The sequence below is a fragment of the Peromyscus californicus genome, unplaced genomic scaffold (assembly GCF_007827085.1).
Source record: "Peromyscus californicus insignis strain IS unplaced genomic scaffold, ASM782708v3 Scaffold_13__1_contigs__length_99412109, whole genome shotgun sequence".
In the NCBI taxonomy this organism is placed as follows: domain Eukaryota; kingdom Metazoa; phylum Chordata; class Mammalia; order Rodentia; family Cricetidae; genus Peromyscus; species Peromyscus californicus.
In genome coordinates, this window is record NW_026294424.1 from 66735105 (window position 1) to 66761100 (window position 25996).

At 44.2% G+C, this 25996-nt stretch overlaps 1 protein-coding gene across 2 annotated transcripts in view; it reads right to left on the reverse strand.

Annotated features, from left to right (window-relative positions):
* The window catches only part of Fryl (FRY like transcription coactivator), a 248884-nt gene that overhangs the window by 178921 nt on the left and 43967 nt on the right, over positions 1 to 25996 (reverse strand). The window contains exon 3 of one of the 2 annotated variants that reach the window (XM_052735116.1): positions 1272 to 1398. The exons of the other annotated variant lie outside the window; for it this stretch is intronic. The gene's annotated coding sequence lies outside the window, so the exon portion shown is untranslated. The remainder of the gene's footprint in view (positions 1 to 1271; positions 1399 to 25996) is intronic. 2 annotated transcript variants of the gene reach the window in all.

Sequence of the window (25996 nt, forward strand, 5' to 3'; positions counted from 1 at the left end):
TAGAAGGCCAAGCATTGGGGGCCACAGAAGAGGCAGACCTCCAGGTTTCCTTCGTCCCTGGTGTTTGCCCAGCAGTTTCTATGATGGTTTGTGCAAGGCACAAGGACTCTGAGATGTGCCTCTGTCTCCAGCTGGTCTCCTATTTAAGAAGAGGAACCGGTTCTCCCTGCAGGGTGGCACAGGGCTTTTTTGAATGGTTCTACTTCCTCGGTCCAATCTGCTTCTTGCGCTGACCCCTAATAAACAGCCTGGAAGCTACACCAGCTACCCGAAAACCTGCCCGGAGGAAGACACGGAGCAGAGGGGACAGCATGACATTCCAGTGACAAGACCGTTTCCACCACTACTGTCTCGGTCTGGAAAGAAAGGTCACAGAAACCCATTCGCTTGATGCGTCTGAGCAGTTTGAGTAATTCTCATAACCCTGAATGTGTCATCTGTTTGTATCTTAAATGTTTTCCAGTAGGAGCTGGAGGGATGGCTCAGTGGTCAACAGCACTGGCTGCTCTTTCAGAGGGCCTGGGTTTGACTCCCAAGCTACCACTTGGCAGCTTACAGTCACTTCTAACTCCAGTACTAGGGGATCTGATGCCCTCTTCTGGCCTGTATGAGCACCAAACACACACACAGTATGGACATGCATGCAGGCAAGACACCTATACACATAATAAAAAAAAATACAATAAAATAACAATAATTTTGGGCGGTGGGGCACACGCCTTTAATCCCAGCACTCGGGAGGCAGAGCCAGGCAGATCTCTATGAGTTCGAGGCCAGCCTGGGCTATAGAGTGAGTTCCAGGAAAGGCGCAAAGCTACACAGAGAAACCCTGTCTCGAGAAAAAAAAACAAAACAAACAAACAAAAAAAACCTAATAATTTTAAAAACTGTGTAAGCCTCCCAATTGTCCACATACCTAAAGTTTGATCGCTAATTTGGTGGTTGAAAGTTAGAGACTAGTGGGAAGGAAGTTGTTTTTGAAAGGAACTATGGGATCCTGCACACACACACACACACACACACACACACCCCTTTGCTTCCTGGACACAGGTCTAAAACAATGAGACATCAATTCACAGACCAGAACTTCCAAAACCATGAGCCAAAATCAACCTCTTCATAAACAAGTTAATCATGTCAGGTGTATCATTAAGGTGATGGAACATGATTAACACAGAAACTGTAATCAAAGCTGGGAGCTGAAAAGCGGCATCTAAAACCCTTCCTAGACCTTAGTCATTCTTAACTTGTAGTATTTACTGTGATCTTACCGTAGGGTCACGCCAGACTAAGTTCTTGGTGGTGACATGGAGCATCTAATCCTGCATGACTCTCAAGCAGTTTGGAGAATTAGCATTTGGACGTTAACTGCCCAGATTCAAATAAATGGCTTCGTCTCTGAAGAAAGAAACAAAACACAACATTTGCCTGTCAGGGATGTTGATACTAAGAATACTTTTGTGTCAATTCGAATCCACCCTCACTTGTAACAATCATTCACCCCGTGCCACCATCTCCTCCAATATGACACATTACTTATTTTTTCTTAAACTATGGAAACGGTGCAACCAGTGCAAAATTATTGAGAATGATAGAAAAGCCTGCCTCCGTTATTCCCAAATGCAACAATTAGCTCACAGAATATCACCTCTCACTCACAGCTTCATACCCCACCCACCCTCCAGATTATTTTGCAGCAAAAAGGCAGACATCCAAGCATTTCACGTGTAGATAATTCAGTACACCCCACTCTAAAACAAAGGCAGCCCATTCGAGTACCTACGGTATACTAACATCAACTACCGAACGTTGCTCGAATTTTCCAAGCGTCTTTCTACCCACCTGTTCTAATTGTTGAACAGAATCCAGACAGGTGGCAGGTGTATCACTCAGGTCTGCTTTAATCTATACTTTTTTTCCCCCTTCTTTCCAAAGTAATGATTTCATAAACCAATCACTGACTTCATACATACACCAACATCTTTTTCAGTAACAGGTTTAACACACTGTCGTTGTACTCGTTAAAATACACCATTGCCAAACAGCTCGTGTGCCTACCAGGCACCATACTTAATGGATCTAATTTAGGATGTGTATTTTTCAAAATCTTATTATAGTAAGCGGCAAGACCTTTGGACAACGCACTACTGTGCATATCTGCAATTCTCTAAAAGTTGCTAAAAATGAAGCCAATGACCACAATGTCCTTTCACCATTTGTAAGAACTCAGGTGTGGTCACGGGCATTCCATGTTTCACTACCATTGAGGGTCATGGCACTTTTCAACAGTTATATGGGTCAGTTCTCTCATTTTAAACCATACCTATTTTTTTTCTTATTAGTGAAATTAATAACCAACCCAAAAGAAAAAAGGATTAACTCTGACATGCTATTATTGGACTCTCAACTTGAAATTTCTTTAGTCAAGTTATAAAAATACAGCATTCCATTTACTAAGAAGCATGGTCAACAAAACCACAGCAAAGGCCACACACCCACACACACACACACACACACACACACACACACACACACACACATACACATATTTTATATATATATAATATATAACATATGAGGGCGGAGCTAGCCACTAGTTAACCATAGACGTCTGGAGGTCTGTACAGAGAGGAGACAGGAAGTTATAAGGCAGGGCAGAGAAAGGATCTTGGCCCTTTTTGGACAGGGGGGAATGGAAGAAGTAGAAAGTCATTGGTGGCTACTCCCCTGCTTCTCTGATCTTTCAAGTTTTTACCCCGGTATCTGACTCCTGATTTTTATTAATAAAGATTAATTAGATTAACACTTCAATATCACACTTTTTAATAGTCAGAATCATTGAGACTTGCTGAAATGGTTTACTTTCCATCAAGCATTTCTGAATCTGTGACAGAGAGAGAGAGAGTGTGTGTGTGTGTGTGTGTGTGTGTGTGTGTGTGTATCCAGGCTGGGTGTGGTGGTGCACACCTTTAGTCTCAGCACTTGGGAGGCAGAGGCAGGCAGATGTCCTTAGTTCAAGGCCAGACTGGTCTACATAGTGAGTTCCAGGACAGCCAGGGCTAGAAAGACCCTGTCCCCCAAAAAAAGGAATGAAAAAGAAAAAAAAAGATGCCCACACTTCTGCCATATTCTTGATATTTTCCTTGCCTTTGGATCATGGCATCTTTTCTCCCTCGAAGTACGTAAAACCCGTATTACAAACTCTATCTGACTGGTACGGCCACACACCAAGATTTAAAGTGGGTTTTGCCTTCTCTTTCAGGACAACTCACAAAACTGACGATTAGGGTAAAAAGTTGGAGGACCGATACAGCTGCAGGCCCAGCAAGATGGCGGAGTGGGAAAGGGCTTGCCCTGAGAGCCTGATGGCGGAGTGGGAAAGGGCTTGCCCTGAGAGCCTGATGGCGGAGTGGGAAAGGGCTTGCCCTGAGAGCCTGACGGCCCGAGCTGGATCTCTAGGGTGATGGGCAGAACCAACTCCACGGAGCTGTCCTGTGACCTCCACATGTGTGAGGCGGCACAAGTGCCCATCACAGACACACTCACAAATAACAAATTAAAACTGGGGGAAAAGGGGAAACAAACCCAACTTAGAGAGCCCTCGAGGACGGACTGTACCGTGGGGATGGGGCTCTCCTCCCGCCTCCCTCCTGGCTGGTCCGCTCTTCCCACGCAGCACGCTTCTCCAGCACCCACTCGCCATCACCAGCTCTCAGGTCCAGCACTGTCCCCTGAAGCCTCCCTCCGGCACCTTCAGCAGACACGCCACCTTCCACCCTCAATTTCTCACTTCTGAACCAAGAGATAAAATGTGTGATTGCCCAAGAAAGTATGTGGTTAATATTTCTCTGGGCTTCCTTGGTGGTTGTATTTTTTACCAGGACTGGGGGTGGGGGAGATGTCTGTATCTAAGGTTTTTTTGATTCTGGTTTTTTTTTGAGGGGGAGGGAGAGCAGCTTTTCTGCATGTCTATCAGCTTTTCCTCATCTCCCTACATACCATTTCATGTGGGATTCACGGACATGAAGGACTTTTTTTTTTTCCATAAGAAAAGTAATTTTTACTATTAATCATGTTGCTTTTGAGACAGTGAAGGTCAGGAAGGTTATGCTAACTGTCCATGCTCAAGCTGTACGTGAGATCGGTGCCCTGGCTTTTTTAATTTTAAAAGGTCAAATAGAGGAGGCCAGTTGGTATTTGACAGACCTAAAGTGAATTCTGTACACAGCCAAGGGACAGAAGGCTTGAGAGGCGTGACTTTCACCTACAGTGTGTGTGGGGCGGGGACGGGGACACGTCTTAGATCTGCAGTAAATAAAGACCACAGTGGCCCAAATACAGTCCCCGAGGCCCAGGTGTGCTGCACTTAAATCCAGGAACTAGAGTGGACCTCCGGGCGACACTCTAAATCTTCTTTTCTTTTCCAAAACAATTTCTGAAATAATTACAGCACAAATGCCAGAGATTTAATGATCTTCATTTTCGTAAGGCATTTGAGGTATGTCTCCATGATACGCATTCATGTAGGAAACCATAAGCTAAAGTAATTAGAGCAAAAAATGAACAGAGAATGAAGTTGAGGGCTGTTCATTAGCATACCCTCAGTATTTGTGTGCGTGGAATATGTCAAAATGTTCATTAGCATACTCGCAGTATTTGTGTGCTTAGAATATGTCAAAATGTGGAGCGGGAAACAGGGGTCTTCAGCACATGGTAGATTTGGGCTCAAGTTAAGGGACAACTTGATTATTTACTGTTAATGAAAGGTCTGCTTCATGAAGGATTTAGAATCCCTGCTGACAGGAATACTGGCTGGAGAGATGGCTTAGCCATGAAGAGCAAGTGTTGCTCTTATGGAAGACCAGGGTTCAATTCCCAGCACCCACGAGGAGACTCACAACCATCCATAACTCCAGTTCTTGGAGACCCAAAGCCCTCTTCTGACCTCCAAAGGCACCAGGCACACATGTGATGCGGAGCCATACATGTGAGCAAAACATTGATACGTACATATAAAAATAACATGAATAAATCCTTAAAGAAATATTGTAGAAATCACTAGCATTCCTATACAATGTTATGGAAAGGATTACCCCATTCAGGTTAAAAAAAAAAAAAAAAAGGATTAGGGTAAATTACTTGGATGATTGCAACTTGAAAATCTAAACTTCACTTCAAATGTATTTAATATTGTTCTTGAATACCAAGTATGTGGTAATCTAGAACTGTATTATGCTTCAACCAAAGACAGAAATGCATCGCAAGACATCAGATCTAGCCTACCATTAAAGTTATTCTGTAGCCCTACAGGGTCTCATAAAATGATGGGAACCAAACAGAACAAAATGAGGGGGCAGGAGAGATGACTGGGAGGTTAATGGTACTTACTACTCTTCCAGGGACCTGGGTTCAATTCCCAGCACCGGCTGCTGTAACTCCAGCCCCAAGGCCTCTGTCGCCTTCTTCTGGCCTCCACAGGAACGTGACAGACACACATACCCATAATTAAAAATAAAAACAAATCCCTTTTCAAAGTGATACAAGCCCTCCCACAGAGTTTGAGAGTAAGGAGGGCATCAGCGCTCACATCCAGTTACAACCGTCACAGTTCTCACCTGTGATATCCAAACCATTTACGGAAAACATGAACAGCAGCAAGCTGTTTGATCCAATGACTGCATAAAATATAAAGTACCCACTCACAAATAATTAAGGGGGCAATAAGCACATCCTGTGAGTCGGACTGGTAAGAAATTGTAAAGATGAAAATTTTATGGCAGCTTTGACACCCATTTAATTGCCAAAGAAAAATAATGATTCCATAAAACTATTGCTGCTTGTATCACAATTCAAACTTCTGGTCATTCTTGGTCTAATTATTTAGAAATGCTATGGTTTTCATAACTTTTTTAAAAGGTTATCTCTTTCTATTTTTATGAGCATTAATGTTTTGCCTGTTACGTATGTCCGTGTGAGGGTGCCAGGTCCCCTGGAACTGGAGTTACAGACAGCTGTGAGCTGCCATGTGGGTGCTGCGAATTGAACCCGGGTGCTCTGGAAAAGCAATCAGTGCTCTTAACCACTGAGCCATCTCTCCAGCCCCGATTTTTATAACTTCTTTAAAGTGGGTTTATATTTAAATCTCTGAATCGCTTTATCACCTCCCATCAGGTTACGTTTATTGGTGTGTGCGTGCGTGCGTGCGTGCGTGCGTGCGTGCGTGCGTGTGTGTGTGTGTGTGTGTGTGTGTGTATGTGTGTATGTATGTGGGGGGCGGGCAACTTGCAAAGTAGGTCCCCTCTTTCCACCATGGGGGTGCTAGAGATCCAATGCAGGTTGTCAGTCTGGCAGTGAGTACCTGGACCCACTGAGCTCTCTTGCTGGCCCCAAAATTCTAATTTGAAAGAATATGGGAACAAACCGTACTGGATATAATCTCAGATTATATCACACAACCTGCTAAAGATGTTGTATAATGATCTGGGCTGGCAGAACCAGGCAGCACCCCACCCCCGCCCCTCAAAAAAAAAAAAAATCTCCTGCTGACAAAGCAACGTTCTCAGCAGGTAAATTTGTCAACATTCTGTTGATTTTGCATTTTTTAGCCAGAACAGTGGTGTCATAGTACTTGATCTAAGCAAAGCAATCAGCAGATTTTCCATTCACAATGTTAGGAAGTTTTCTAGAAATGTTTCATTATTTAACCAAATGAAAACACAACAGTGTACACATTTTCTTAAGTACTGATGGGTGAATACATATTTTCGGTACAATTTTCCTATCATATTTATATGTTGGCACAGGGAAAAAATGGCATGAGATCAAAATATATCAATAAAAATATTCTCTGTGTTCCCATCTAGACTTAAAATCCAAGAGAAAACCTTGGGGGTAAATGCAGAAGAATTCTAGTAGACATCAATGCACAATGTATCTCCAACTCATAAATGTCCTTCTACCTAAACTTCTAAAAATCTATGACTACAACTGTACTCCACATAAACTGACAGAAACCACACATTTGATAAATGTTTAGAGACTAGAACCATCTGTGGAGAATGTGGTGGTGAAAAAATAAAATCCCCCCCGAGAGCAGTGGTTCTCAACCTTCCTAATGCTGCGACCCTTTCAATACAGCTCCTCATGTTCTGGTGACCCCCAACCATAAAATTATTTTCACTGCGACTTCGTAACTGTAATTTTGCTACTGTTATAATTGCAATGTAAATATCTGATATGCAGGATTTCTGATATGCGACCCCTGTGAATGGGTTGATACCCAGCGGTCATTCATGGCCCATAGGTCGAGAACCACTGTACTAGAGCGTACCACTTATATTCTAATGAGCATTCATACCTTCTAAACTTAGCACTGCTTCAGTACGTATGAGACAAATGCAGGGAGCCAAGTTTGGGTTCCACATCCTACGGCTCACAATCACCTGTAACTACAGTTCTAGGACCTAACACCTCTGACCTCCCCAGGCACTGCATTATGTGTATATAGCCTCATTGATAACACACACACACACACACACACACACACACACACACACACATATACAAATGAAAATAATAAAAAACATAAGTGAAATAATTAAAATACACAATAACCTAACTTTATGGAGTTGAGAACATTTATAATACAACCATCAATTATAAAGTAAAATTCCATCTTTTAGGGAATGGGGATACGGCTTCCTGGGTAAGAGCACTTTCTGTACAAGCAAGAGGATATGAGTTCACATCCACAGTACCACAGAATAGTCTGGCATGGCCACCCGTGCCCGTAACCCCTGAATTTGGGGGTTGGAAACAGATGGGCCCCGGGAGCTCACCTACCAGCCGGTCCAGCTGAAATGATGAGTCCCATGTTTAGTGAAAGACCTTGTCTCAGGAAATGAGGTGGAGAGTCATAGAGAGGGACCCGACACCCTCCTCTGTGCATGCTGGTACTGGGAGCACACACCAGCACACACATGCGCGCACACATCCCTGGCAATTCTAAAAAACCCTCTGTACACTTACTTCTGATAACCACCACGTACCTTAGTTCCCTAAATTATGCTGTTCATACTACAGAGCAGCAGCCTCCAAATTTCAAAAGACTATTTCTTCTCTTCCATCCACAATGCTCATGAACTCCTAGCCGGTCCCATTATAATGCAGTAATCTTGCCCTTCCCAGAATAAGCTAATCCTAACCCCTTCAGCTTCCCAGGAAGCCTAACTTTCTGGTTTCATTAATTATTCTCCAAGAAGCTTCAGTTATGTCCCAAACCTACAGTTAAAGTCTCCACAGAAATTACCCAAGAAGAGGCTCGGAGACACATTCAAGAGAAACACAACAGAGCCCTACCTTTTCAACAAAAACCATCCTGTTTTTCTTTTTTAACTTTTTTTTTTTTATGTGCATTGGCATTTTGCCTGCATGTGTATCTGTGTGAGGGTGTCAGATCTTGGAGTTACAGACAGTTGTGAGCTGCCATGTGGGTGCTGGTAACTGATCCTGGATCCTCTGGAAGAACAGCCAGAGCTCTAATGGCTGAGCCATCTCTCCGGCCCCCCTTTTTTAACTTTTTAAATGTTATTTATTTTGTGTGCTTGCATTCAGATTATGGCACTCATGTGGAGGTCTAAGGACAACCTGCAGGAAGCGGTTCTCTCCTTCCTCCGTGTGGGCTGATACAGCCCACCGAGGTCCTCGGGTTCGGCAGCATGTGCCTTTTCCTGCTGAACAGTGTAGCCAGCCCAAAACTATCAATTAATTAGCCAAACTGTTTTGGTTCTTGCTTGTCACAAAAAGGGGACATGTGATCCACTGAGGTGTGGGAGGGGTATCCCTTCTATTTAAAAATGTAATGGTTGAAACATTTGGGGGGGGGGTCATTAAGGACCCTGATTAATGTGTACATTTATTGTATCTATAGTTTTAAAAATTAAACAATGGAACATGGTTTACCTAATTATATCCCTGCGGTTCAATAAGACAAAACACCACAGAAAACTCATGCAAACTTTCAGAAGCATAATTTATATGCTTTTATACAAACAACTTGCAATATGAGTTTTTAAAATCTGTGTGAGTTCAGGTGTGTGTGTACACACATGTATGTCCATGCCTATAAGTGCATGTGTATGTGAAGTCCAGAGGGCAACCTCAGGCCACATCCTCAGAAATGTTATCCGTCTCTTGTGATACAGTCTCTGCTGGCCCAAAGCTCCTCCAGTCAGCCCCAGGGGTCTACCTGTCTCTGCTTCCCCAGCACTGGGACCACAAGCCACCACACCCAGCTTTGTCACGAGTGCTCTGGGGCTCGAAGTGAGGTCCTCATACTTGCATGATAAGCACTTCCCCGACTGAGTGATCTCAGCCATAAGAGCGCTTCTAGGCTAATCCAACTTTGAAATTAAAGGGAGAGAGCTAAGCATCTCAAGGTCACGAAGCAGGCACTGGCCACCGCTTAATAAATCTCCCTTCTTCTTTCTGTTTATTGCTTCCAACAAGCTGAGCGAAGTCTGACATCTATAAAAGAAACCAGAAAAGCACAAATGCCCACTGAAGATTTAGATGACCTACTTCTCCCAAATTTATTGCACCAAATCAACGTCTCTAAATTCAAAGAAGAAGGACAGTTGTCACCTTCAGTCTCTCCACTTGTATCAAAAGGCTTTAAAAAGTCTATCATCCTTCATCTGGTGATGACATTTCTCAGAGCAAATTCTAGAAAGATAATCATAAATTCACACACAAATTCATTTTAAGGGATGATCACAAAAAGCACTCAGGAGGCAGGGGCAGGCTGGTCTATGTAGCAAGGCCAACAAGGACTACATAATGAGACCCTGTTTCAAAAAATGAGTGCCCTTAAACACTGCTGGCAAGTGTTTAATGTGAAGGAGCCCAGCTACTATGGAAATTGGCATCGAGTTTCCTCAAAAGTTAAAAGCGACCAACTATGTGACCCAGCTACATTAATTTTACCTGAAAGATGAGTCACCTACCTCATAGGCATGGCACTAAGGTCTGCCCAGCAATGCTCAGAACAGCTAAGGTATGAAACCAACATAGGTGTCCATCCATAGGAGAATGGAGCAAGAACAGGGGCTGCATACACCATGGACAGTATTTTTCATCCATACAGAGGAATGGTTGATAGACAGAGTGGTTCATCTCCCAACCCTCATCAGAGATGCTTCTCTCTACAGCAGAGGGTGATTAATGCAGAGACTCACAACTGAGCAGAGAATAAGAGACTATGGAGTTAGTCTACTAAACAGTTACATCTACATCATAACCCCTCTTCCCAAGGCTCGGGATCATTGTGGGAGAAGAGGGTGGAAAGACTTAAGACCCTAAGAGATTAGATATCTGCAGGAAAACAGCGTGTGTACACATGAACTCACAGCAGCTGTGACTGTGTGTGGAAAATGGTCCCCTAAAGGAGTGGCACTATGGCAGCCGGGTGGCGGCACACACCTTTAATCCCAGCACTCGGGAGGCAGAGACAGGCGGATCTCTGTGAGTTCGAGGCCAGCCTGGGCTACAGAGTGAGTTCCAGGAAAGGTGCAAAGCTACACAGAAACCCTGTCTCAAAAAAACCAAAAAACCAAAAAAAAAAAAAAAAAACCTTTAAGAAGGAGTGGCACTATTAAGAGGTGTGTCCTTGAAGTAAGTGTGGCCTTGTTGAAGTAGGTGTGGCCTTGTTGGAGGAAGTGTGTCGCTATGGGGGCAGGTTTTGAGGTCTCTTTTGCTCAAGCTTTGCCGAGTGTGACACTCAGCTTACTTCCTGTTGCCTACATATCAACATGCTCCTTCTCCAACTCCTTGTCCAGCACCGTGTCTGCCTGCACACCGCCATGCTCCCCGCCATGATGATAATGGACTAAACCTCTGATCCTGTAAGCTGCCACCACAATTAAATGTTTTCCTTTACAAGAGTTGCGGTGGTCATGGTGTCTCTTCATAGCAATAGAAACCTTAACTAAGCCAGCCCAAATCCCAGCATGGACAGGGGAAGGGCATGAAGTCCTCCCCACTGACTGAGGAGATACTGGCAACTGAAGGCTGCTGAGGGAGATCAGTTTTCTTCACGGATTCAAAGCTGAGGGGCTCCTCGTGCTCCAGCACATGGTCCTACACCGAGGCACACTAAGGAAACTCAGTGGGTTAAAAGCAGAGCACATGCAGTTGGGAAGGAGAAATGGGGAGGGGGGCAGAAAGAGGGGAGAAATCCGAGGCTAGGGGAAGGGAAAGGTCTGATCAAAACACGTTACACGCATGTAAGAAATTCTGACACAATAAAAAAGAATGACGTGTTTACAGGAAAATGGACGGGCAGAACTAGAGGTAATCACACCAAGTGATGAAGCCATTCTCAGACAGACAACGGCTGCATGCTTCCTCTCATTTGTGGTTCCCAGGTTTCATGTAGACACATAAAATTATGTATGTACAGATGGCGTGAAAGTGGAAACAAAACTGTCCAGGGGACAAGGGGAATTAACAGGAGGGGCAGGGAGGAGAGAGGGGCAGAGGGAAATATGCGTCAAGTACATTCCATACTTGAAAACTGCCTTATATGATCCAGTGTAAACAAGAAATTCTTAGGGTATTCAATTTACTGTTCTTCCTAGGGATAATGAAATGCTGCAGTGGTCCAAGCACAAAACAAAGGACCAGTTGGAAGGGAAAAACGGATATATTCACAAGATGAAACACATCCAGCTAAATAAATAAAGCCAAACACACTCTGGACTAACACTGCAACTCACTGTGTGTTTTTAAGCACAAAGAGAAAAAACAATAATAATATTTTTAGTAACTTCCCAGTTCCTGAAGATAAAACTACAATTAAAAGCAATGAGTAGACCCTGAAGGAATGACTCCATCTTTATGATTGACTACATTCATTTACTCATCCATAAATAAGAATGATAAAATCTCTCGGGGCTACTGTGAGAGTTAAAAATGAAAAGTACTTAAACAGTGCTTGATATATGGTAAGCGATCTCAGTTTGTTTAATGTATCACAGATGCTAGCCACAACAAAAACTTGCAAGAATTCCCCAATAAAGTAATAAATGAAAATCTGTCAAGATTCTAACACCTAAGAGGCTAGGGAGATGGCTCAGTGGTTAAAAAGAAATGGTTGCCCTTGTAGGGGACTAGAGTTTGGTTCCCATCACATGACAGCTCACAACCATCTGTGACTCCAGCTCAGGTGATCTGATGCCCTCTTCTGGCCCCTGTGGGCCACATATGAAGGCAAAACACTAAAAAAAACAAATCAGGAAATATTTTTAGAGGTTGTTATCTCATGTGCATGAGTGTTTTCCCTGCATGTGTGTATGTATACCACACATGGCTGGTACCCACAGACGTCAGAAGAGGGAGTCATGACCCTTGAACTGGAGTTACAGAAGGTTGTGAGCCGCCATGTGGTTGCTGGAAATCAAACCCAAGTCCTCTGAAAACCAGTGCTCTGAACTGCCGAGCCATTTCTCCAGCCCCAAGATAAAATTTTTAAACACCTACAGTTTAATAGTAATATGTAATAGTTTCACAGTACTATCCGGGTTAACTCTGCTTAAGTTTCTTACACATTAAACATTTTCAATAGAATACCCTGCTTCAGTTTCTAGTGGGTACTGAACAATATTATCTGCGCTTGCTCCTCTCCCTACCGTTAAGCTGTGCGCTCCATTCTTCATGGCTGCACGTAATATTGCTGTTTCTTGATTGGCAGTTTGTGTGCACCGTTTTAATTTTCCTCCTCAAAAATGAGTCTTGAAACAGAACTGCTATCTCCAATGGAATGAGATGTCCTTGGCTCTCCTCCCAGACTAACCTGTCTGTGATGCTGGCACACACTGGCAGCTGAAAAGTGCCGATTTCACTCCCTTTTTTTCCCACTGTGTGCTATAAAGGCCTCAGCTGGTGTTTTATACATGAGTCTTATTTTTTTGGTCCAAGTGCTTGTTGAGAATTTCTTGGTTCTGTTTATTCCATTTCAAAGATCTCATTCTTCCCCGGCCAGACTGCTCTGTGGTAACAACGGCTCTTGCTGCTAAGCCTGACGACGTGAGTTCAAGTCGCTGAACCCACGTGGTAGAAGGAGAGATGGACCCCCACAAGTTGTCCTCCGAATCTCCACGTCCAGGTGCGCGCGCACGTGCACACACACACACACGCACACACACACACACACACACACACACGCGCGCACACACACACACACGCACACACACACACACGCACGCACGCACACACACATACACCACATACACACATACACACACACACACACACGCACACACGCACACACACACACACACACACACACGCACGCACACACACACACGCGCACACACACACACGCGCACACACACACACGCATACACACACGCGCACAGACACACACACACACACGCACGCACACACACACACACGCACACACACACACACATACACACACACACACGCATACACACACGCGCACAGACACACACACACACACACACACACATACACACACGCGCACATACACACACACACACGTATGCATGTAGCACAAGGCAATGCAATGAAGATTAATCTCTCTCTTTTCCTTCAGATCACTACAGTAGCCCCCTCCTCACATAAATGTTAGTGTTCCCATGTTTCTACAAATTCTCCTAAAAGATTAAGATTCTACTTTATCGGCTAAAACCGGGAGTCCTTGTCTGTTAGGAATCCATGACGACATTTTTGTTTTGTAGCAGGGTTTCTCTGTCACACGGAAATATTTATGGATGGAGTGTTATGATGTATGACATCCATACATCAAAATACTCAGGGGCTACAGAAAAGCATGGTGCAGAGACCCCAAGACCGTGGTAAGAGCCTGAGCAAAGGAATGGGCACACCAACATCCATTCTCCAGTTCCTCTCGCCGTCTAATTTTTTTAGCTACATTGTTTTGTTTTGGTTTTTAATCTTTAAAAGTAGATGTGATGATTTAAATAACGTCCATAAAAACACTTCCACCAAGATCTTCGAAGGCAGATAATTCGATGATCCTGAAAGAACGAGTCCAGCCGGGCGGTGGTGGCGCACGCCTTTAATCCCAGCACTGGGAGGCAGAGCCAGGTGGATCTCTGTGAGTTCGAGGCCAGCCTGGACTACCAAGTGAGTTCCAGGAGAGGCGCAAAGCTACACAGAGAAACCCTGTCTCGAAAAACCAAAAAAAAAAAAAAAAAAAAAAAGAACGAGTCCAAAACTATTTAAGGCAAAGTCACAACTGAAGTAAACAACTACAGTTCTTAGAATCGCAACTGTACTTGTCAGTAGCTCCCACAGATAAGAGCATACTCCAAGGCCTTTTTCCAAACCATGCCTTCGGCATGCCACGCTGGCTCTCCAAGACAACCTCAGTATTTATATCGTGCATTGCAGGAACACAATCATGCCTCTGTATGTGCCCACGTGAACATTTGATAAGTCACTTTATTATGGAGCAGTATTAAATAGTCCAAATTCTCTTGGTGCCTAAATCACATCTTGGTATCAAGTTAGGCACATCATAAACAACGCTTGCAGATTCACAGTTTGCAACAACAGAGTTTCGTTTGTATCCAGAGGCATATGAACTAGGCCAGCATTTAAAAAAGAGGGCAGGAGGAGTCAGCGCATATCCTTCACCAGGATATACTGCGACGAAATATCACCTGACTTGCATAGAGAAAGCATTTGACCTTGGAGTCAAGTGACGATGGTGAGGAACTAGGTACCCTTTCTAAGGACAAAGGGAACAGGAGCTGCACCCTGGAGGGGGCGGGATGGGAGGACAGGAACCGGGGAAGTTTCTCAATTTCAATATATCGAAAGTTTATTCACAGTATGTTTTCTTTGACAACCTAGTATACATGTGTACCAGGAGGAGGTATCTGGAGCACCCTGCAGTACACTGTAATCATCTCTGAATTGTTTAGGGGGTAAAAAATGATACTTCCATCGTTCTCCACGAAAACAATTTCCTTAAACTGGCAAGAAGCAGGGGCTAAGTCTCCTCCCATTTACTGAGCCAAGGACAGGTTACAGTGGGTGGGATTCAAGGAGCCGGGTGTTTAGACACTGTCCAGAGACAATGACCTCTAAGGTTTCTTTCCACTATAAAACCCTGTGGTTCTGAGAAGTGGCTGGGGCCTGAGCTCCACTAAAGGGTGCACACACCAGTTCACTTCCCACGGACACTAGCAAAGTTGCTCTCCTATAAATAGTCAGGCACGAAAGAAACATGTGTTGAATTCAACTGACAATATGCAAACTACACGTAACTGCCAAAGTCTTGCTGTTGAAATACGAGGTGCCCACATACCAGGTATAGATCAATCATATTGTGTATTATTTGAAAACTCATAAACAAGCTCTAAAATGTTAAAAATGTATATTTTATATGTGTGTTCATATAAATCAATGTGGATGTGATGCACATCCAAAAAAAAATCCATAAACAAATGTGTCCATAAACAACATATGAACAATTCATTTAACATTATTCTAAAGCTCACTCAAATTACTAGCTCTTAGTTTTGATGGTACTATTTTTTTTCTTGTTTGTTTAATGAAAATTCATTGTTCATGATTTAAAATTATATATATATGCTCAATACAAAAGGAAAACAGCAAATTTTACAATCCAGCAGAGACCTATGGTAGTCCCCGGTCAAGCAGCTCTTAACTGTACAGGGTCTCCTGTACTGTCTTAAAAACAATAGCTTGTTCACAAACAAACAAAACTTCTCAATGGCACCAGAGTCGTTCCTGTATTCACTAACTTTTAATACTTCATTAGGGTTTAATTTACATAGGGACAGACTCTACTTAAAGGCTTTTGATCTTGATCCACAATCAAGTGTTTGATAAAGAACAATAAGATAATTCCTTATGGTTTTATGATACTATAAAAATATGAACATAACATTTCTCATGACCTCCTGAAAGTTACGATACAAATTGACCTTTCTATGACCTTTCTATGACCTTGACATTTTAAATTAAATTACTTAGAAAAATATCTAGAATTATGACCCCCCCCAAAAAAAAATGTGATTTCTGGTTTTCAAATAAAGATGTTTCTGCAACTTCCAAACATTTGGTTTTTTATGAGGGACAATTTTAAAACCCAGCTCCAATTCAGTCTCCCTCTCTAAATGTGAATTATTGTTACAACGTGAAGCACCCTTTAAAAAGCCTCACAGAAAAGCCCCTCAAGAAACAGAAACTTGCCAGTGATGCTTTCATCCCAGCAGGAAGCAGAGGCAGGTGGATCTCTGTGAGTTCCAGGACAGCCAGGGCTAAGGCAGGGAGGGAGGGGGAGAGAAGTCCTGTCTCAAAAAAAAAACAAAGACGAAAGGAAAGAAGTAGAAACTCTGCATTGGTTAAAAAAGGAAGGAAAGGAGAGAGAGAGAGAGAGAGAGAGAGAGAGAGAGAGAGAGAGAGAGAGAGAGAGAGAGAAGGAGGGAGGGAGGGAGGGAGTGAGGGAGGGAGGGAGGGAGGAAGGAAGGAAGGAAGGAAGGAAGGAAGGAAGGAAGGAAGGAAGGAAGGAATAATGTGGATGGGGTGGGGGATATCAAAGACCGTTGAAGAGAAAAGGTACCTTTGGGGCGGGGCTGGGAATATAGCTCAGCTGGCAGCGTGCTTTCCAGCATTCACCAAGGCCCTGGCTTGTTCTGATCCCTAGGACCAAATAAACTAGGCAGGTTGGTATCCACATATAACCCAGCAATTGAGAGATGGAGACAGGAGGCTCAGGAATTCAGGGTCATGATGAACCCATCAAGGCCCCATGAAAATCTGTCCTTTTTTTTTTTTTTTTTTTTTTGTTAAGGGCATCTCTGAACTGGCTACTGCCATGGCATTTCCACCAGCCAGAAGCAGTGTGCCCCATATTCACCAGCCATCCACCAGAGCTCCTAGAGTCTACAACAAATGGCAGCTAGCCACGCAGGCCACCTTTAAGGGGTCTACAGACAAAATAGAAGAAAGACATGCACATGTTTCAGGTGCTCTGAAGTTATGGATACATCTGAGCTACGGTCCTTACAAAAGAGAAAGGTTTCAGTTGGAACGGAGGAGGGGACAGCCTTCCCTGCTCCAAGACTAACTGGCAAACAAGTTATAATTCCAACTCTTCTTGCTTCTATGTGGAGAGCTAAGAAAGAGATCCATTCTTTTTTTTCCCCCTCCTCTTAACATGTTTTTATTAATTCCTTGAAAATTTCACATACGCATACAGTGTCTTTCGATCATGTTCACCTCCAAATCCTCCCCATAGCTCCTCCCAGGTCCATCCCCTACTCTACTTGGCTGATTCCTATAAAGCCTTTTTTTTTTTAATTTTAATTTATTTTGCAATACAATTCAGTTCTACATATCAGCCATGGATTCCCTTGTTCTCCCCCCTCCCGTCCCCCTCACCTTCCCCCCAAGCCCCCCCCCCATTCCCACCTCCTCCAGGGCAAAGCCTTCCCCACAGACTGAGGTCAACCTGGTAGACTCAGTCCAGGCAGGTCCAGTCCCCTCCTCCCAGGCCGAGCCAAACAATCCTGCATAGGCCCCAGGTTTCAAACAGCCAACTCATGCAGTGAGCACAGGACCTGGTCCCACTGCCTGGATGCCTCCCAAACAGATCATGCCAATCAACTGTCTCACCCATTCAGAGGGCCTGATCCAGTTGGTGACCCCCTCAGCCATTGGTTCATAGTTCATGTGTTTCCATTTGTTTGGCTATTTGTCCCTGTGCTTTATCCAACCTTGGTCTCAACAATTCTCGCTCATATAAACCCTCCTCATTCTCGCTAATTGGACTCCGAGATCCACCCAGGGCCTAGCCTATAAAGCCTTTTAAGTCACATATTCGGGCTCAATAAATAACACTGCCTCACTGGAAGTCTCCCCGGCCCAGTTCCCAGTGTGCCTGGCCCTACAGCCAGATGCTATCTGTACCCCGAGTTACATAACAGCTCTTGGCTCTGCCCTCTCAAGTGGCTATCTGCTACTGCCTCCTCCCCACATTTATGAAAGGAAGTATTGTGCTGGGTACCGATGGTCCCAGTTGATGGTCCCTCCCTAGAAATTTGCAAAAGATAATAAGTCATTTATTCAGATCCACGTCCTCTACACAGAAAATAACACATTTCAAAGTGAGTAACAAAACATTCCAAACTGGCTTGGTCACTATAGATAACCATATAGAACAAACACCACAGAGCTTAATCCTGCTCTTACAGAGCACAACCAGTAACCGAGACAACCCCCAAACAGAAGTCAGTGGGGGGGGGGGGGGGGGGGGGGGGGGGGGGCGCCGACTCCACCCACAAACAGGCTCGACTCTTCATGGTGGCTAACTTTGGTCTAAGAAACTTACAAATATAGGAGGGGAGAATTCGGAGTTGGTTCGCTGCACCCTAAGAAATAACACCCTAGAAATTCAAACTAATTAAGGACCCAACAATAACAACAAAACCAGCACCCGTCACGGACAGCCCACTCGGTGGGACCAGCTACCGAGGGTGCTTCGAAGGCACGCCTGCATTTTAATCCAACTAACCACAACAGACAGGGGAACTGAGAACACTGGTCAATGAACTCTGAAATCCTCAACATCTGGCCCTTTGAACAGAATAAGCTGCTACATGGAGTTGTGTGAGATTAGGCGTGCAAATGCAACCGTGATTCCAATACATTCTTATGTGATCTAAAAACTTCAGAGCTCTCAAAACAGGATAAATTAAACATAATTAACACAGAATTTCTACTAAAGATTTCACGAAATGAATCAACTCATATCAAACAAAAAGAAACCGTATTATGACCAAGAAATCAGAGAATATATTTCACAGACTAAATCTAATCCTTTTTGGTGGGGTCTAATTATGCAAGTCCAGTGAACAACTTCACGAAGGGAAGTGACAGCCTCATTTCAGCCATGATTCTTAAAAATAATCTCCAGTCTAGAGCACAAACATCCTGAAGGAAGATACTAATGCTTTTCAACACTGTAACTGTCCACAGCTGGGCCGAGCTTTGAGGGTGGACCTGACAAGGATGTAGAGGACCAACTGTCATCCCGCGGTCTATATGAAGATCTCTCCACTCCATCATCATTTTCTCCTGAGCATCCGTGTGGCCCTCTGCTTTACTCCAGCTCTGTTTGGAGAGAGTAGTTGGTCCTTGGCTCACTGTCATAGAATTCAAACGCACCTGAATAAGTGTGGTCTCTGGACCAGCTTCGCTAGCAAGCTTATGTTGCTCTTCTCACTAAGGATTTTAACATTCCCTGAAATCACATTAAGGCAAAATTAAACATTAACTGGAAGATGAATTAGAGCAGAGGTCCTCACCCTTCCTGATGCCGTGACCCTTTAATACAGTTCCTCATGCTGAGGTGACTCAACCATAAAATTATTTTTGTTGCCACTTCATAACTAATTTTGCCACTGTTACAAATCATAATGTAAATATCTGTGTTTTCCAATGGTCTTGCACAACTCCTGTGAAAGGGCTGTTCAATGGCCGCCCCCCCCCCCCCCGCCCCGCACCCCCAGGCATCAGGACCCACAGAAGAGAACCTCTGTATTAAAGCATGCAAGCGGTGAAACGCAATGCTGTTAAAGCCTTCTAGAAACTGAGCACCAGGAACAGGAGAAGGCATGGAAACAACCCAGCTGTCCATCAAGCCATGCCCTACACAGACAGCATGCCAATATGGGATAGGATGGGGTCTGTAACCGGAGGTGAGCCCTGATGGGTGTGACTCACCCACTTCTCAGACTACCCTTCTCAACTTATTCAAGGGAGAATGTTTCAAAAGGGTGCACACATGGTAGCTGGAAAAGCAAAAGACGAAAGCTGTCTTTTAACATACCAGGCTTCAGAATTCACATTGTGGTTATACTAAAAACTAACTCTCACATGGATCTAGAAGTGGGGGAGGGAGGGAGACTTGGAGAGGGTCAAGTGAGGCAGAGTTGTTGGCAAGCTTCTTCAGCCTGGCCGCCAGGTACAGAAGCCCGTGTGGCGTGCAATCTCTCTCTGTGACAGCTTCACCTTTTAAGCCGTTCATAAACCCATCCAACCAGGAACTACACAAAACTTGCTGGTTTTGAAGACTCTCCATTTTACAGATAAAAACTTCTTCTTATCACTCCCAACTAATGATATTATTACTGGCAATCAGTAGCACATGGTATTTTGTTTCTTAGCTATGAACACCTAAGGTTTCAAAATCATTTTTGAAAACTCTAAAATCCTATTCCCAGAAACGAAGTCTCAAAATCCTAATTTCATCTTAAGCAAATTCATTTAAAACTTCCATGGTAATATTTGACCTTAAAATAAGCAAGGCACTATTGTTAACATTGTTGAAATATTAAAAAATTGCAATACGTCTTTTAGGTAATTTGCTTTTTAAATGAGTTTAAAAGGATTATGCTTGCCAGGCATGGTGGCACATGCCTTTAATCCCAGTACTCCAGAGGCAGAGGTAGAGGCAGGCGGATCTCTGTGAGTTTGAGGCCAGCCTGGTCTACAGAGTGAGTTCTGGGACAGCCAGGACTGTTGCACAGAGAAACCTTGTCTCAAAAATAAAAAATAAAAAGTTTATGCTTTCCTCCAAAAATAAGTCCCATATGGTAATGAACCAAAATTTTTACAACCACACAACCCTTTCATTACATCCAGAAATACTAAAAGACAAAAAAGCAGTTCTTTAATTCAATAGTTGGACCAAAGAAATGAAAAGATTAATATCTGAAAATTCTTCTATAAAATAAATCAGCACCCATCACCCCTCAACAACAGCAGAAAATTCCATTATGACTTCAGAGCAATGGTCTCATCTGACAAAGCTGTGCATAAGTGGGACAGGTACAGAATACAAAGACAGTTCAATTAAAGAGACAACCTCATTGAAAAGAAGAAAGGGAGAGAGGAAAGGAGACTCGGAGAGGAATAAGAGGTGAAGAGCAGAAGCCTAGACGGATTGTTTTTAACAATGAAGTCATTTTGCAAGCTATCACTAATGGGCAACCGAACCTTCTCTTCACAAATGAAACATGTTGACTAGCCCCGTTGTACAAACTCCAGTGTGAGCATTAAGTACACTAACCCTGTCGATATGCAAATGATCACTTTTAATCTAGAAATCAGCCAGACGGACAATCCTCCACATGATGCCCGGGGGTGGAGTGGGGGGGTGGGGACACAGATACATTTAAATACACTTCATATTCACAACTTCCTTGGTCATTCTCTGAATACTGACTACTCGAACTATGCTTTCCTCGAGTCCTCAGAACGCTGCTACTGCCATAGGAACACACTGTTGTCAAATCAGTGTGGAGAGGTCTTTGATGTGTAAAGATGGCTCAAAAGGCAAGTCAGGCTTTTCTGTGCAATAAGGTCACTTCCTGAAGGTTCTATTCAAGGCACCTGAGGCACTGTCCCTGAGACTTGCCTCTTCTTAAAGAGATCCCCTTGACTCAATCTCCTAATCTCACACAACCCAACAATATTCTTTTCAGTCCTATGAATTCTGAAATGAAAAATACAGTTCTTTTCACTACAAATAAACCCATGACTATTCCTAATATAACAAAGAGTCTTAGAGTTGACATCAGCAACAAAGGAAAAACAGGATATGTAAGTCAAAAATATACCAATCTCACTGACGGCATCTTAAGCGGATTAGGGGAATGGTTAGGTGTGAGCCTTTAGGAAAGGAGAAAAAAGGGGGTAGAAATCTGCAGGCAGACCTGGCATCATGGGAAATTAGGCAGAGGAGAAGCCACGGAAGGAGGGGAACCATGATTGGTGCTTGGTTGCCCACAAGAAGGGAATCTCGGCCGGGCAGTGGTGGCACACGCCTTTAATCCCAGCACTCGGGAGGCAGAGACAGGCGGATCTCTGTGAGTTCGAGGCCGGCCTGGGCTACCAAGTTGAGTTCTAGGAAAGGCACAAAGCTATATGGAGAAACCCTGTCTCAAAAAAAAAAAAAAAAGGGAATCTCAGGAACCTAAAATACGTGATACTTCAGTCTTGGCAAGACATCATTCTTCCCCAGTGAAGAGGCTACCAGTTGTTGAGAAAGGGAGCAGTAGATGAACAGATCGTGTTTTTATTGTGATTTAAAAAAAAAAAAACAGGGTCTCATGCAGGGGACCCTGGCCTTGAACATCTGATCCTCAAGTGCTGCGATTAATAACAGATACACATCACTACACCCTGTTTGTGTGGTGCTGAGGACCAAACCTAGGACACAAGATTGCCAGGCAAGCGCTCTACCACTGAGCTACAGCCCCAGCCAATAAACCATCTGTCATTTCTAAGTTACCTTTTGAAGCCGATTGGGCGGTAAAGGGCTAAAACAGGGTGGAAATTTTTTTTTTAAGTCTGACTAGGCTATAGAGTTCCTTCTAAAGACCACTGACAGATAAAGATACAAGGAATGAGTCTGATCCTGGAGCAGAACTAAGAGAACTTCACAACCGAACAAGCAGGCGCCATCACCCCACAAATGCAGCCACTGTCTGCATACAGCTACTGGCCTACATCTCCATGCAAGTCATCGCGGGAACATGATGATCCGAAGTGGCTGTCGGGATCTTGTGATTTTTTTTTCTCCTCTATATTTTATTTTAATGTGTTTTCTTCAGACAAAAAATTAATGTGTGCTATAATCTCAACAGTGGACTTGATGAGATCCAGAATCACCTGGCAAGTGAGAGAGGCCCGTGGGGAATCATCTCGATGATGGTCATTAGAGAGGGAAGACCCGCTCTTGCGGGTGGCACCATTCCCTGGTACAGGATCTGAAACTGTGTTGGGAGAGAGAGGGAGGCACAACGTGACCAACTGCTTTAAGCTTCTGCTGCCTCGACTGCCCCACTACAGTGGACTGTACCTTTAACTGTGAACCAACAGGAACCCTTCCCTCCTTAAGGTGCTTGTCAGGGTATTTTTCCCTGGGGGGGGGGGGACCACACGTTGTCTTGGTTACTTTTCTTCTCAGTGCGTGAGAGAAGAAATGCATGCAGTCCATTCTCAGGAAGTGGACAGGCATGGCTTCCTCACATTTCTATAGCTGGGGAAATGGGGGGTGGGGAGGTGCTGTACTCAGGAAATGGGGGGGATGCTGTACTCAGGAAATGGGGGGTGCTGTACTCAGGAAATGGGGGGGGATGCTGTACTCAGGAAATGGAGGGATGCTGTTCTCAAGAAATGGGGGGATGCTGTTCTCAAGAAATAGGGGGATGCTGTACTCAGGAAATGGGGGGGATGCTGCTCTCAGGAAATGGGGGGGATGTTGTACTCAAGAAATGGGGAGGGGGGGATGCTGTTCTCAGGAAATGGGGGGGATGCTGTTCTCAGGGAATGGGGAGGGGGATGCTGTTCTCAGGGAATGGGGAGGGGGAATGCTGTTCTCAGGAAATGGGGGGGATGCTGTACTCAGGAAATGGGGAGGGGGGATGCTGTTCTCAGGGAATGGGGAGGGGGAATGCTGTTCTCAGGAAATGGGGGGGATGCTGTACTCAGGAAATGGGGAGGGGGGATGCTGTTCTCAGGAAATGGGGGGGATGCTGTTCTCAGGAAATGGGGGGATGCTGTACTCAAGAAATGGGGAGGGGGGGACGCTGTACTCAAGAAATGGGGAGGGGGGATACTGTACTCAAGAAATGGGGAGGGGGAATGCTGTACTCAGGAAATGGGGAGGGGGGATGCTGTACTCAAGAAATGGGGAGGGGGGATGCTGTACTCAAGGGAATTGGGTGAAGAGGATACTGGTGGTCAGGAAAAGGGGAGAAGGGGATGATGGTGCTCAGGGAATGGGGTGAGGAGGATACTGGTGCTCAGGGAATGGAGAGATGCTGGTGCTCAGGGAATAGAGAGGGGAATGCTGGTGCTCATGGAAAGTCTTGGTCATCAGCACATGAGATGATGGCCCTGGTAGGTCTCCCTTCCTTCATTAATCCTATGTGCCACCCTTGGTTTTAAACCCAGCCAAGCTGATAACGAAGACGCACTCTCTATCACAGGCCCTCAGCAGGCAGCCCAGGCTGTCTTCAAATGGCCTTCTCCCTGCCCCAGCTTTGGGCCTCAGTTTCTCAGGGGAGGAATTTTTCTTTAAACAAAGCAGATGAGATGACGCCTTCAAGCTAGCCAGGTGCTGTACATCTGCTAGAAGATTCACTTCTGACTCAGCATCCTTCCCTGTTTCCTGCATCTGCAAATGCCACCAGGATTGTTTTCATCAGGTTAGGTCTAGCATCTCTCCAATCTCAGTTTAAATGTCCATCAAACTGCAACCCATAACCTCTCCAATCCACGAATGGCCCCACCCTTGAATTCTCTCTCGACACATTAACCGCAGTTTTTGATCTGTGCTTAACATGGACTCCCCCAGGAGACCACTATCCAAGGGCAGGGATTACGACTTTCTACCTACTGCCAAGCTGCAGGACTTCCAACTCTGGCAGGTATTCCACCATTACTTACCGCATTCATTTTAAATAAAGCCACAAAGAGCCTTCACTTTCTCAACTAGGACGACAGCCACGCCATTAACTGATAAAGGGGAGGCTGGAATGCCGGCTCCGAGGATAAAGTCAAATTCCATCTCGGGGATGTTTGAAGAAATAGCTGGAGTCTGGGCTATATAAGGGGAACTATCAAACATCAAATGATCAGAAAAGTAAGTGTACCACCAACGGGGAAGGGGTGAGGAAAAAAATGAAGCAGGCAGGAAGCAGATTACAGAATTAACTCTGCTGTCAGGAAGGGAACTAACGGTTGGTATTTCTAATAATAAAGGGGCTTATAAGACAAACTTATAAGACAAACAAACACACCAAAAAAAAAAAAACAATAACAACAACAACAACAAAAACCACCACTAGAAACCCAAGGAAAGGAGAGCTAAGGGAGTGGACAATTAAGAGAGGCAGATACACAAATGTATCTTTACTGCACAAAAAACCATCTCGTTCAAAAGGAGGGTGGAAATTGACTTAGTAAACCCCCCAAAGGTTTGAAAACGTATTTTACAACATAGTCGGTTATACACAAATAGGCACCCGCTGATGAGAACACTAAGTCCGACTCTCAGGCTACATCTGGAAATAGCGAATAAAACTGCAAATTCCCTTAGCCGCTGACCGTACCAACCCACTTCTAAGCACCCACCTGACATGTGAACCAGTGAAATTAAAAGCAACATGTGGGTATATTCACCACAGTACACTTTGTATTAGCAAAAGATTAGGAACAACCCCAATTCTGATACATTCAAGGAGGTGTTCTATGGCTGTAGAAAGGATAAATAATAAACTGGTAAGGAGCAATTTTCAGAATATATCAAATGAAGAAAGGAAGGTATATAGTACACTACAATATATATTAAAGATAAGAGTTGGGTGGTGGTGGTGGCGGCGCACATCTTTGATCCCAGCACTCGGGAGGCAGAGCCAGAACTCTGTGAGTTTGAAGCCAGCCTGGTCTACAGAGATCCAGTACAGGCACCAAAACTACACAGAGAAACCCTGTCTCAGGGTGGGGGGTGGGAGTGGGGGGGAGAGATAAGAACATCACCTGTTTATATTTATTTTATTTTATTTATTTTGTGACAGGGGCCAGAAGAGGGCCTTGGAGTCCCTGGAGCTGGAGTTACAGGTTGCGGGCTAACTATCATAGGTACTGGGAGCTGAACTGTAATCCCCTGGAAGAGCAGCAAGTACTCTTAACTGCTCAGTTGTCTCTCCAGTCCCACCGGCTTATACTTAAACAAATCAACTGAAATTTTCAAACGGTTTCTTATAAGAGGAAAAAAAAATAGGAAGTAACTCCTTTCAATATACCTTGTTTTGTGAATGTTGTCTTTGGGTCCATGAAACTATTATAGATGACTGTAAAATAACATTACAGCTTATAAGTTATTATGTTGCTAAGACTAGCCAGT